At 42.7% G+C, this 13,336-nt stretch overlaps 1 protein-coding gene across 1 annotated transcript in view; it reads left to right on the top strand.

Moving 5' to 3' along the window:
• LOC145346382 (neural-cadherin) overlaps positions 1-13,336 on the top strand; it is a 250,739-nt gene that overhangs the window by 13,460 nt on the left and 223,943 nt on the right. The window lies entirely within an intron of this gene.

Genomic DNA, 13,336 nt, shown 5'->3' on the forward strand with positions numbered 1-13,336 from the left:
ATTTTACAGTATGACAAGATTATCTTGATAGCACTCATTAGAAATGTGGACGTCAAAATTTATAATGCGAAAAGATGATAGGCTGGATTCTCCGACCTTGCCTGCTGCTGGGATTCCCTGGTCCCACTGCAGTAAGAAGTCTCACAACACCAGGTTAAAGTCCAACCAGTTTATTTGATAGTAATCCCACAAGCATTCGGAAACACTGTTCCTTCGTCAGGTGTGTGGAAGGTTCTGACCCACATACCTGACGAAGGAATAGCGTTTCTGAAAGCTTGTGGGATTACTATCAAATAAACTGGTTGGACTTTAACCTGGTGTTGTGAGGCTTTTTACTGTGTTTATCCCAGTCCAACGCCAGCATCTCTGCATCATGACTACCATCCCACTACAGTGAATAGAGATTTGGCCAAGTGCCAAGTTTTCCGTTCTTGCTGATAGTGGCAGCAGAATGTGAACGGCTGGAGAATTTTGGCTGATACAAAAGTGTGGCAAAACATGCCAAGAAGAATTAAGTACAGTTTTGTATTTCTTGTAGTATCCTTTTCTTTCTATTCAATGATCTTCATTCTGTTAATGCCGACTAATCACTTAGTTGGCATACAGTATTCATGAGAATGGAGAAAGAAGGACTCTCGCTCTTTCAATTGTGCACATATATTCGAATATTCTTGTCCTAATCAAACATGTACTTCCTCTTGCTGGTAGTTTTGTAACATTGGAATGATTGGTTTTACCAGCTGTAAACTAATTAACACAGTTTGTTCTTCACCTTGCTTACTTAAAGTAAAATAAGCAGACCTGTACTGTGTTCTTTGAAACCTCATGGACTTGGAAGTAAAGCCAAAAGGGCTTGAAGGATTAGAATCAGATTAAAATGTTTATGGATTACAAAATATTCAGCTGTTTCAATCTATTTCTTTGCCCAGGAGATATTGAGTTTATTGTTGGATTCACTGATATTGTCTAACTCCATTACTTCATGGTGAGTCTGTTCTATATGTTCGCCACCTCTCTGTCTATTATCCAAATTGTTCACCCTAACCCTTCCAGTTTGACTTAATGAAACACAATAGTGATTCTTAGTATGTTGCATAAAAATGTTTAAAAATGCCAGAAATGCTCAGTAGGTCAGGTGGTACCTGTAGAGAACGGAGATATTCACAGGCATCTTCAACCTCTCTTTACAACAATCTGAGGTCCCTATCTGCTTCAAGAAAATGACCATCATCCCGGTACCTCAGAAAAACCAAGCAGCGTGCCTTAATGACCATCGGCTGGTGGCTCTGACATCTATCATTATGAAGTGCTTTGAAAGGTTAGTCATGGCATTGGCAATTCCAATCTCCCAAACTACTTGGATCCACTACAGTTTGCCTACCGCTGCAACAGGTCCACAGCAGACGCCATTTTTCTGGCCCTGCACTCAACCCTGGAACACGTAGATAACAAGGACACTTATGTTAGACTCCTATTTAGTGACTACGGCTCAGCCTTCGACACTATTATTCCCACGAAACTCAACCCCAAACTTTGTAGCCTGTGCCTCGCCACCTCCCCCTGCGACTGGATCCTGAACTTCCTAACTCACAGACCACAATCAGTAAGGATAGGCAACAACACCTCCTCCACAATCATCCTCAACACCGGTGCCCCACAAGGCTATGTTCTCAGCCCCCTACTGTACTCCATATACACCTATGACTGCGCGGCTAGATTCCTCTCCAATTTGATTTTCAAGTTTGTTGATGACACCACCGTAGTGGGTCGGATCTCAAACAGTGATGAGATAAAGAATCTGGTGAACTGGTACAGCAACAATAATCTCTCCCTTAATGTCAACAAAATGGAGGAGATTGTCATCGACTTCAGGAAGCATAAAGGAAAGCATGCCCCTGTCGACATCAATGGGGACAAAGTAGAAAGGGTCAAAAGCTTCAAGTTTTTAGGTGTTCAGATCACCAACAACCTGTCCTGGTCCTTCCATGCTGACACTATAGTTAAGAAAGCCCACCAATGCCTCTACTTCCTCAGAAGACTAAGGAAATTTTGGCATGTCAGCTATGAATCTCACCAACTTTTACAGTTGCACCTGTAAAGCATTGTATCAAAACTTTATATGGCTCCTGCTCTGCCCAAGACCGCAAGGAACTACAAAAGGTCGTGAATGTAGCCCAATCCATCACACAAACCAGCCTTCTATCCATTAACTCTGTCTATACTTCCCACTGTCTTGGCAAAGCAGCCAGCATAATTAAGGATGCCACGCACCCTGGACATTCTTTCTTCCATCTTCTTCCTTCGGGGAAAAAGATACAAAAGTCTGAGGTCATGTACTAACTCAAGAACAGCTTCTTCCCTGCTGCCGTCAGACTTTTGAATAGACTTATCTTGCATTAAGTTGATCTTTCTCTACACCCTAGTTATGACTGTAACACTACATTCTGCAGTCTCTCCTTTCCTTCTCTATAAACGGTATGTTTTGTCTGTATAGAGCGCAAGAAACAATACTTTTCACTGTATGTCATTATGTGTGACAATAATAAATAAAATCAAATCAGAGTTGACATTATAGGTTGAGATGTCCTTTCATCACTTGTTTATTTGCGTGTTTGCCAACTAATCATTAGTCCCAGCCCCAATCTCCTTTTCCCTCGCCCCATCAATTGGCCTTAATAGTCTGAAGCAGATTCTTCTCAAAGCTGATGTTATTTTTGACCTTGAAATGAGCTTCCAACCACACATGCCTCTTTACAGCTCCGTAATATTACTCACTTTAACCCTTTGTTCCTTGACCTACACTGATTCCCAGTCAAGTAAAACCTCAAAGAACAAAGAAAGAAAATTACAGCACAGAAACAGGCCCTTCGGCCCTCCGAGCCTGCATCAACCATGCTACCCGATTGAACTAAAACCACCTACCCTTCCAGGGATCATATCCCTCTATTCCCATCCTATTCATGTATTTGTCAAGATCCCCTTGAAAGTCACTATTGTACTGTCTTCCACTACCTCCCCTGGCAACGAGTTCCAGACACCCACCACCCTCTGTGTAAAAAATAAAAATCTGCTTTGTACATCACCTTTAAACATTGCCCCTAGTACCTTGAACCTGTACCCCTAGTAATTGACTCTTCCACCCTGGGAAAAAGCTTCTGAGTATCCACTCTTTCCATGCCTCTTATAATTTTGTAGACTTCTATCAGGTCATCCCTCAACCTCTGCAGTTCCATTGAGAACAAACCACATTTCTCCAACCTCTCCTCAAAGTTGATACCCTCCATACCAGGCAACATCCTGGTAAATTTTTTCTGTACCCTCTCCAAAGCCACCACATTCTTCCAGTCATGTGGTGACCAGAATTGAGCACTGTATTCCAAGTGCGGCCTAGATTCTTAAAGATTCTATAAAGCTGCAACATGACTTGTCAATTTTTAAACCCAACCAATGAAGGCAAGCATGCCATGTGCCTTCTTGACTACCTTCTCCACCTGCATTGCCACTTTCAGTGACCTGTGTACCTGTACACCCAGATCCCTTTGCCTATCAATACCCTTAAGGGTTCTGCCATTTACTGTATATTTCCTATCTGTATTAGACCTTCCAAAATGCATTACCTCACATTTGTCTGGATTAAACTCCATCTGCCACTCTTCACCCAAGTCTCCAACTGATATATATCCTGCTGTATGCTCTGATGGTCCTCATCACTATTTGCAAATCCACCAACCTTTGTGTCACCTGCAAACTTACTAATCAATCCAGTTACATTTTCCTCCAAATCATTTATGTAAATATTACAAATAGCAAAGGTCCCAGCTACTGATCCCTGAGGAACACTACTTGTCACAGCCCTCCATTCAGAAACGCACTCTTCCACTGCTATCCTCTGTCTTCTTTGACCGAGCCGGTTTTGGAAGCTCACCTCTGATCCTATGCGACTTCACCTTCTGCACCAGTCTGCCATGAGGGACCTTGTCAAAGGCCTTATTGAAGTCCGTGTAGACAACATCCACTGCCCTACCCTCATCAATCATCTTTGTCAGTTCCTCAAAAAGCTCGAACAAGTTAGTGAGACACGACCTCACCTTCACAAAACCATGTTTTGTCTCACTAATACATCCATGTATTTCCAAGTGGGAATAAATTCTATCTCAAAGAATCCTCCCCAATAATTTCCCTATACTGATGTAAGGTTCACTGGCCTGTAATTACCTGGATTATTCTTGCTACCCTTTTTAAACAAAGGGACAACATTAGCTATTCTCCAGTCCTCTGGGACCTCCCTGTAGCCAATGAGGATACAAGGATTTCTTTTAAGGCCCCAGCAATTTTCTCCCTTGACTGTCTTAGTATTTTGAGGCATATTCCGTCAGGCCCTGGGGACTTGCCTATCTTAATGTTTCTCAAGAATGCCAATACCTCCTTTTTGATCACTATGACTCAAACTATCAACACACCCTTTCCCAGACTCATCATCCACTAAGTCCTCTTTGGTGAATACTGATGCAAAAAAGACATTTAATACTTGCCCATTTCCTCTGGCTCCATGCGTAGATTCTGTCCCTTTTTCTCTCCTTCTTTATATATTTATACATCTTCAACATCTCTCTTTAAGGATTTTCCTTAATACTGTTGGCCAATGCTTTTTCGTGACCCTTTTAACCTCAATTTTACTACTTCCACTCTTGCATTTGAAATCCTGCCTAGCTCACCCCTCCCTATCCCTCTAATCTCCCTCAGTCCCGCATCCTTCTTAAATATGCATGCTCTTCCAAATTTGGCCTCTGCAGCATCCCCCCATTTTGTTCACTGGTGGCTGTGCTTTGAGCCAAGACCCTGAACTTGGAACTCCTTCCCAAACTTTTTTCATAGAATCCTACAGTGCGGAAGTCCCAGACTCAATAGTCTGCACCGACCACAATCCCACCCAGCCCCTATCCCCACAACCCTGACACTAAGGGGCAATTTAGCATGGCCAATTCACCTAACTAGCACTTCTCTGGATGGTGGGAGGAAATGATGTAGAGATGCCAGTGTTGGACTGGATAAACACAGTAAGAAGTCACACAACACCAGGTTAGAGTCCAACCAGTTTATTTGATAGGAACCTCACAAGCTTTTGGAAATGGTGTTCCTTCATCAGGTGTATGGAAGGTTCTGATCAGAGAAGGGCATATAAAGTCACACACAGTTTACAGAATACTGATTGGAATGCAAGTCTTTACAGCTAACCTGCTATTCAAGTCTTAAAGCTGCAGACTATGTGGGAGGAAACCCGTGCAGACACAGGGAGAACGTGCAGACGCCACACAGACAGTGACCCAAAGCTGAGAATCGAACCCGGGTCCCTGGCGCTGTGAGGCAGCATTGCTAACCATTGTGTCACAATGCTGCCCACTTCTGGGACTGTTACCGCTTTCCACCTTTAAATCACTGGCAATCTTCCCTCAAAGCATTGGGCACGCGGCGCGATGTCAGATATTGTTTACTAATTCTCGTTACTTTTGTTTGCTAATACCCCCTAATTTGCTTCTGTGAAAAACATTCAGTGTGAACGGACGTCAGCAAATATATTTTAGATTGTCAACTGGCCAAGAGGATATAGATCCCCACTTAATTAAAACAGATTGCTGAATTGTCTTAATCCGAGTTTTATTGGGGTGGAGTGACAACAAGGAATTTGCTAATGAAAGCGTGATGTTCAGACACTAGCCAAGTGCATGGGAAATCTGTGGTGACTTGACAATAGTATTAAACAGATTGACTTTGCACTCATTTACAGAACCTCTGTCGTTTCTCACTTTTCTTAAGGGACTATACCTATTAGATTGTTCTTCCCGAGTGTTCCCAAGCCTGGTCTTTATATAGACTGTTTCTTTTACATTACTGTTACGCGTTTCCTCACTGTTTTGCCTCTGCCGCTGTTACTTTATTTCTGATCCACCACAGATTTCCAAACACACGGCTGAATTCACAAACATAATGCAAGCGAACAGACACACTTCAGATTAAATCACCCTGTTGGTTTTTAATCACCAACTAAATATTAGCATTTTCACACGCTCTGGTTAACAAATCCTGCCCCCGGAGAGAATTACTGAGTTGTTTAGTGACATCGCGCAGAGAATATGCGAAAAAAAATCAAACTTGGTTACATGTTGCCCTTTGTAGTTATCTTTAAAACACACGAAGACGCTATTAATTCCCAAATGGAATTAATTGCAGTTCGTCCCCGCGATAGGATTAGGATTGAAAGGGATATTGAAAATGAGTTCTGGACTGGCGGAGGAAGAATTTCCTAAGCAGCAAGCTAATTGGAACGCTGCCCCCCGTTTCCAATGTGCGCTGTCCCCAAATATTCAGAAAACGTCTTATTGTTTGTCCAGTGAGGCACGAATACCAGGTGTTATTCTTCAGTATGGGCTTGATCAGCCCATACTGAAGGAGCTGGTCTCAGCCACATATGGTCACGGAGCCACAATTGACTTCCGTACTAGGGTTCCTGTTCCTCAGCACAGTACACAGATTAGTCGTCACGCTGATGTCAGATTGTGGTTGTAAGCCGTTGACCTCGTTGTTGGGTTCTCACTGTGAAAAAGTGGTCAATGGAAAGGAGGTTACCTGTTTCTCCCTGGAACCACAGCCCAATAAGGAACAATTAGTCTCAAGAAAGGGGAGTTGAAGATTGTTGACAAAATTTTATTCCTTTTAGTAATGGTGTAAACTGTATTAAACTTGGGTGGCAGGGTAGCACAGTGGTTAGCATTGCTGCCTCACAGCGCCAGGGACCCAGGTTCACTTTTGACCTTGGGTGACTCTGGCCAAAGAACAAAGAAAATTACAGCATAGGAACAGGCTCTTCGGCCCTCCAAGCCTGCATCGACTATGCTACCCAACTTAACTAAACCTCCTACCCTTCCGGAGACCATATCCCTCTATTCCTATCCCATTCATGTATTTGTCAGGATGCCCTTTAAAAGTCACTACTGTATCTGCTTCCACTACCTCTCCCGACGACAGGTTCCAGGCACCCGCTACTCTCTGTATAAAAAATCTGCCTCATACATTTCCTTTAAACCTTGCTCCTCGCATCTTAAACCTGTGCCACCTAGTAACTGACTATTCCACCCTGAGAAAAAGGGAGTTTGCATGTTCTCCCTGTGTTTGCATGGGTTTCCTCCGGATGCTCCAGTTCCCCCCACACTACAAAAATGTGCAGGTTAGGTTGATTGGCCATGGCAAATTGCCCCTTAGTGTCAGGGGGATTAGCAGGGTAAATATGTGGGGTTAGGGTCTGGGTGGGATTGTTGTCGGCGCAGGCTCAATGGACTGAATAGCCTCCTTCTGCACTGTAAGGATTTTATGATTCTAAACTGCATCATCATTTGTGTATGATGTCTTTGTGATAAAAATGGAGTTTGACTTTCTCACGAAAGGTCGCTTGCCAAGCATTTAAAGTTTATTTATGAGTGTCCCAAGTAGGCTTACATTAACACTGCAATGAAGTTACTGTGAAAATCCCCTAGTCGCCACACTCCAGCGCCTGTTTGGGTACACCGAAGGAGAATTTAGTATGGCCAATGCACCTAACCAGCACATCTTTTGAACTGTGGGAGGAAACCAGAGCACCCAGAGGAAACCCACACAGACACAGGGAGAATGTGCAGACTGCACACATACAGTGACCCAAGCCATGAATTGAACACAGTTCCCTGATGCTGTGAGGCAGCAGTACTAACCACCGTGCCACTGTGCATTTATGTTTACAGGAATTAATTAGTAAGTTTTAGTGCAAGTTCTGCAGATTTAACTCCTGGTTTCCACCCAGCAGACATATTATTCACTTCAATCCATTCTTCCCTAATAAATAATTCAAGATATGTTTTCAGGCTTACGGCAACACTATCACATCAGTGCAAAAACAAACAGCTGAAACCCAGCTGATTTTATTCATGGTACAAATCTCTGAAAATATGAGAATTTAAATATACATTTTGAAAGGACAGACTCTTAGATGAAGGCATCTGATTAAAAGCACCCCCTTCAAAGAAGAAGTAAGTTGATGAAGGCACTGCCATTCTCTGACTTGTCTCTTTTTGTTTGAAGGGTTCCCTGCTGTTTCTAGAGTTGATCCTCTCCTCTCCCCTTTTCTGAACTTCTTTCTTAGACTTTTTTTTGAACAAAAAGCATTTAAAGAAATTTAACAAAAAATCACTTATTCATGATTTTCCAACGATATCCTGAGAAATTTCCAGCATCTGTTTTTTATTTATGTGTGACTTTGGAGTCTCATCACATCAGGTAATTTATCAGATATGTCTTTTATCTTCGTTGCAGGAATCCAGTTTAAAAAAAGCATCTGGCATCAAAGTCAATCTTACTTTTTGTAAACAACAGTTACACTCACTGGGAGTTGTGAGTTAACGTCTCTCTTTCCTAAACTGAAGATGGTAACTTGTAATTTATCCATTTCTGGAGAGCACAGTGCTGGACTAGATGTGCTGACTTTGGGCAAGCTAATTAGCAATTTGACTGTTAGTACAAATTAAATCTTGCAATCCTTTCATGGCTAGCCTTACTGTTGAGGTCACAGTATTTGAATGAATCCAGCTTCAATTAAATTCAATGCTGAAATTGAAGCATTTTCCTCTTTTTATATAATCTACAATATAATTCTATCTATAATTCAATAATCTAGTCCAGTTTTGAAAACTTTCTAATAGATAGGATGAAGTTGCTATAATCCCTTGATCACAAAGTCCTCCTTTACATCAATCTAGTATTAATGAGTTCTACGCTATCCATTCCAGACTCTCTTAATTCAAATTTTATTCAAAATGTGATGCTTTATCTGGGTGATTTCTATTTGCAAATCATGTTACACTGACAGGGATTAGTTTGCCCTTTGTGCCTCAATTGTCAGCAGCAGAAATTTTCAGCCTCTGTGTTAGCTTTGAAACTTTTTTTTGGAGATGGAGGTCATTGACATAACTGGCAAGTAGTTAAGCAACAATAATCGTCCAGATGTGTACATGGTACATTTGCGGCAATATTACATCTGGCCACCTAATGGATGCTTGCCATATCTTTTGAACGCCATAGAAATTACCATCTGTGTCAAAGTAGAAAGATATGCCAGTGTGATACAAGAAAAATGTAGCGTAAACGTTCAGGTCACAAACATTTTACCACCATATTCAGGAAATAATGTGGGTTAAATTCACCAATCATATGGACTAATATTATGCTCCAAGGATGGCATAGTGTTTAGCACTGCTGCCTCACAGTGCTAGGGACCGTGTTTGATTGCGGCCTTGGGTGATTGTGTGGAGTTTGTATGTTTTCCCCATGTCTGTTTGGGTTTCCACAGGGTACTCCAGTTTCCTTTCTCAGTCTAAAGATATGCAAGTTACATGGATTGGCCATGCTAAATTGGCTCTTAGTGTCCCAAGGTGTGTAGATTAGGTGAGTTTGCCACGGTAAATGTGCAGGGTTATGTGGTTAAGCTGGAGGTGACATGTCTGGGTGGGATGCTTTTTCAGAAAGTCAGTGCAGATTCAATGGGCCAAATGGCCTCTTTCTGCACTACAGGGTTTCTGTAGCATATGCTTCCTTTCATATGTAACTTCCTGCTGGACACGTGGGAGTGCAGAATATCGCTAATAATTGCATCATATTTTCAAAATACACTATAGACATCCATTTCTTCATAACCCAGTTCACTTGTGAATACTGGCCTGTACAGCAGCAGTCTGAACATCCATTACAGAGGCATCAACTAGACTTTGCATCTTCCGCATGCAGGGTTGAGGACTGAACTGGTTTGTGGGTGTCACTCCAAGGTGGACTACAATAGTGTGAGGCCATAATGAAAAGCTGCACATATGCTGCAAGAGAACTCTATACTGAAATTGACATCTGCAGCAAGCTGCTTGGTGTTGTCCCTAGAGATATCGGGTAGAGTCTTCTGGTGGTGAACTTGGAGGTGGGAAGAGCATGTTGGTTTGGATGGTGGTATTCCGGAACCCACTCACCGTCCTACCTCCACCAAAGTTGGGCTCTGGGTGGGAAGGCCTATGGTCTACCTTCCTGCTGCCTGTGGAGGCCTGTAAGCGACCAATTAATGACGGCTTAAGGGCCATATCCTACTGCCACTGGTATCAACCCAGCTGTGGGCAGGCCTGTCTCTATGTAGCAGTTAAAACAGTACATCTAACTTGTCACTTCTGGCAGGTGATTGGGGGGGGAGGGGGAGAGTTGGGGGGCAGGCTTGGGGGTTAGGCAGTGGGGGTGTCCCTTGAGCAAAGGAACTCAATGCCTGAGTGAGGGACTGGACATCTAGAAGGAAGATTGGCGGCCACTGTGTAATCCTGCTGCCCTTGCAGCTAATCCCCTTGCATTCCTATCCCCCCACCATCAGCACCCTTCCCCACTCTGCCATTATTTACTTGTGGCCTGGGACTCTTGCCACCTGTCCTTCAGCAGGAGCCATGGCTTCCCCAGTGGTGCTGCTGAGCACAACAGTTGCCACCCTCTGGCCACAGCTCTCTGGTGGGATATCTTCTCCAGGGGTCTTGAGTCAATGGGGAGGCTCGCACCTAACTTACCACTGCCTGATTGGCGTGTGGTCCAAAAGGCCTTCCTGAGAGGGTCTTTGGCTGGCTCTCTAACTGGCAGATGAGACCCCCCACTGCCTCAACAAGATTCTGCCCTCAGTAACCTGGTATTCATTTGGATTGTATTTTTATTTTGAATACTGGCCACAGGGACCAGATCTCTAGATTTGACAGATAAGGAAACTACAAGCTAATCCTCCAGGCAACTTCCTGCTCATTTGCCACCTCCATCCTGCTCACTTGTGCTCTGCATTTCATGACTGCAGTCACTATTTAAATATTCCAAGATGGATTTATCGAAGATGCCAATTGTAAGAATATTTGTGAATTGCTAGAAAGGCTGCATTGCAGATAAGTCCTGGCTTATTTCCCAATGTAACATGAGGAGAGACAGAGAAAGATCAGAGGCTCTTATAATATTCTTTTGAAGATGTTTCATTTACTGTTTATAGTGGGAGGATTGACACAGTCACATTTTTCAGTATATTTTTTGCCAATAGTAATTGAGTGAGAAAATAGGATGAGATCAAATAACAGAAAATTGCAACAGACACTGAGTTCCCTCATCATATCCAGCTTCCTTTCCCCAGGTTTTCTAAGGCTTCTTCCTCATATGGAGGAATAGGAGAAATATAGGGATCCTCCCCCTGTGTGTGATTGCTATCTTATTTATGTATTATCTTCTTCAGCAATCAGAGTTGAAATGGGAGGTGGTCATTGCCATGATATTTATATCATTAAATATTAGTTGTGACCCATAAAGGCTATGCTAATACGTCCTGACACTTCGGGACAAATATTTTTGATTGACTGGAGGCAAAGTGTGGGTGAAATATGGGCAAGCTTTGTGGTGCCATAACCTGCAGGGTTACAGACCAAATGCTGGAAAGTGGCTGGCTGGTTTCTCAACTGGTGGGGACACAATGAGCCAAGTGGCCTCTTTCTATGCTGTAATCTTTCTGTGATTTTTTTGAATCTGTTGTACAATAAGCGTTCATCGTCAACACTGAAAGTGCAAGTATGAAGGGCCTGTAATTGTAGGTATCATAAATGCATTGTACAGTGAATTAATGAAAGACAACAGTATTTTTTGACCTTGCCTAGCCTGGTATGGTCATTAAACTTCTTCTATCATTGTCTGCAGGTGTGGAACCAGGGGTTCAGAGCTAATGGCCTTTCTGCTGCCATTCTTGTTTAGTGGTTCCCTTCAGATTCTCTGCTGCTTTGTTCTAGACAGTTTTCTTCTACCATTCATTTCTTCCAGCAGAATTTCTATTTGTCTCCAAGAAATGTGATCTTTAAAAAAAAAATTCTGCATCAGTTTAGATATTGTGAATCATTAAAGGAGTTTGGTGATGCAAAGCGCAGGATTTTGTGTTTTGAGTCAAGATCCCAGCTTAGGGATCAAATGCAGCTCCCGACAGCGCACTGTGTAGAGAACAGTCACGGTGATTTTACTTTGGTTGATCAGTTAGTGACCAGAGGGTGCACTCACCATCCAGGTGGGCTCTTGAAGCTGAAGGGTCAATGAGAAGTCCTCCAGCACGGAAGGAGCTTACCTATTGTTGCAGGTAAGGAAGAGATGAAAATGTCTACTCTGCAACTTTAAATGTTTTAATTTGAAAAAAAAATCCTCCACAGGACAGCCTGCAACCATGGCTAGGCAGGTGGGGCAGAGCCTCTGGGGTAGTCTGGAACATTGGGCCCCTGTTCAATTGCTGGCAGCCCATCTCCAGCAAGGTGGCATCACTGTGGGAGCCCCATTGACCAACTGGAAAATTGCTCTAATCCATGGCTTTACTTTACTTACCTTAACTGGTAATCATTGCTTGCATGTAGGTAGCCATTCCACTCCCAAAGTCCTGAACCAGACTCCAGGAAAATGGCTTGAGGGTGGTGGGGGGAAATTTACAGGCTTGACTGCCCACTTGCCCATCTGTCACCTTTCTCCTCTCCATATCAGGGTGAAAATCCTGCCTGAAAAAATCAGAAACTGGCGCGACTGCCTCCTTAAAACTGTTGCAAGTCATTAAGACCCTCCAGCTGCTCCTGATCTCCCATCCATCAATGAACAAGCAAGCTTCCAGTGACGTGTCTTTCATACCATGGTTTCACAATGGTTTCCCTCATGCAGATGGCATTGATTCTAGCAATATATTTGTGGACAATGGCACCATGCACTTGGCTAGGCACTTCTCACACCAATCCACGTCCCACCTGGTTTGCATCAGTCCAGAGCATTCATGCCATTGAATTCAGTGCTGAGCTCTTGGCAACTGGAAGGTGAGTTGCTAATTTCACATCTTAGATCTAACAATGTACAAAATATCTGATGAGGAGAAAGCATTTCCATAGTATTCCCACATCTTTATACATAAATAATAAATCAATACTATGAATTTCATTTTCTGTGTGGGAGGGAATACCATGCCACAAATGTGACTTTCTGTGCATCAGTAATTGTCACTCTGTGATGTGGGGAACAATTGTGGATAGCATGCTGACAATACAATGCTCATCAAATGCATATTAAAAAAAATGCTTAAAGTAAATCCCTCACATGGCAGCATCCTTTTCAAATTTTGAATATCAATTAATTCTTAATTAAAATAGTTTTAAACATCTGTTATAACAACATAGCCTTCCATTTATGTAGCCTCTTTTCATGTGAAAAAATGTTCCAAAGTGCTTCAGAGGCATAATTTAAAAAAAAGTCT

The sequence above is a fragment of the Carcharhinus amblyrhynchos genome, chromosome 8 (genome assembly GCF_965287045.1).
Source record: "Carcharhinus amblyrhynchos chromosome 8, sCarAmb.v2.hapA, whole genome shotgun sequence".
Taxonomy (NCBI): domain Eukaryota; kingdom Metazoa; phylum Chordata; class Chondrichthyes; order Carcharhiniformes; family Carcharhinidae; genus Carcharhinus; species Carcharhinus amblyrhynchos.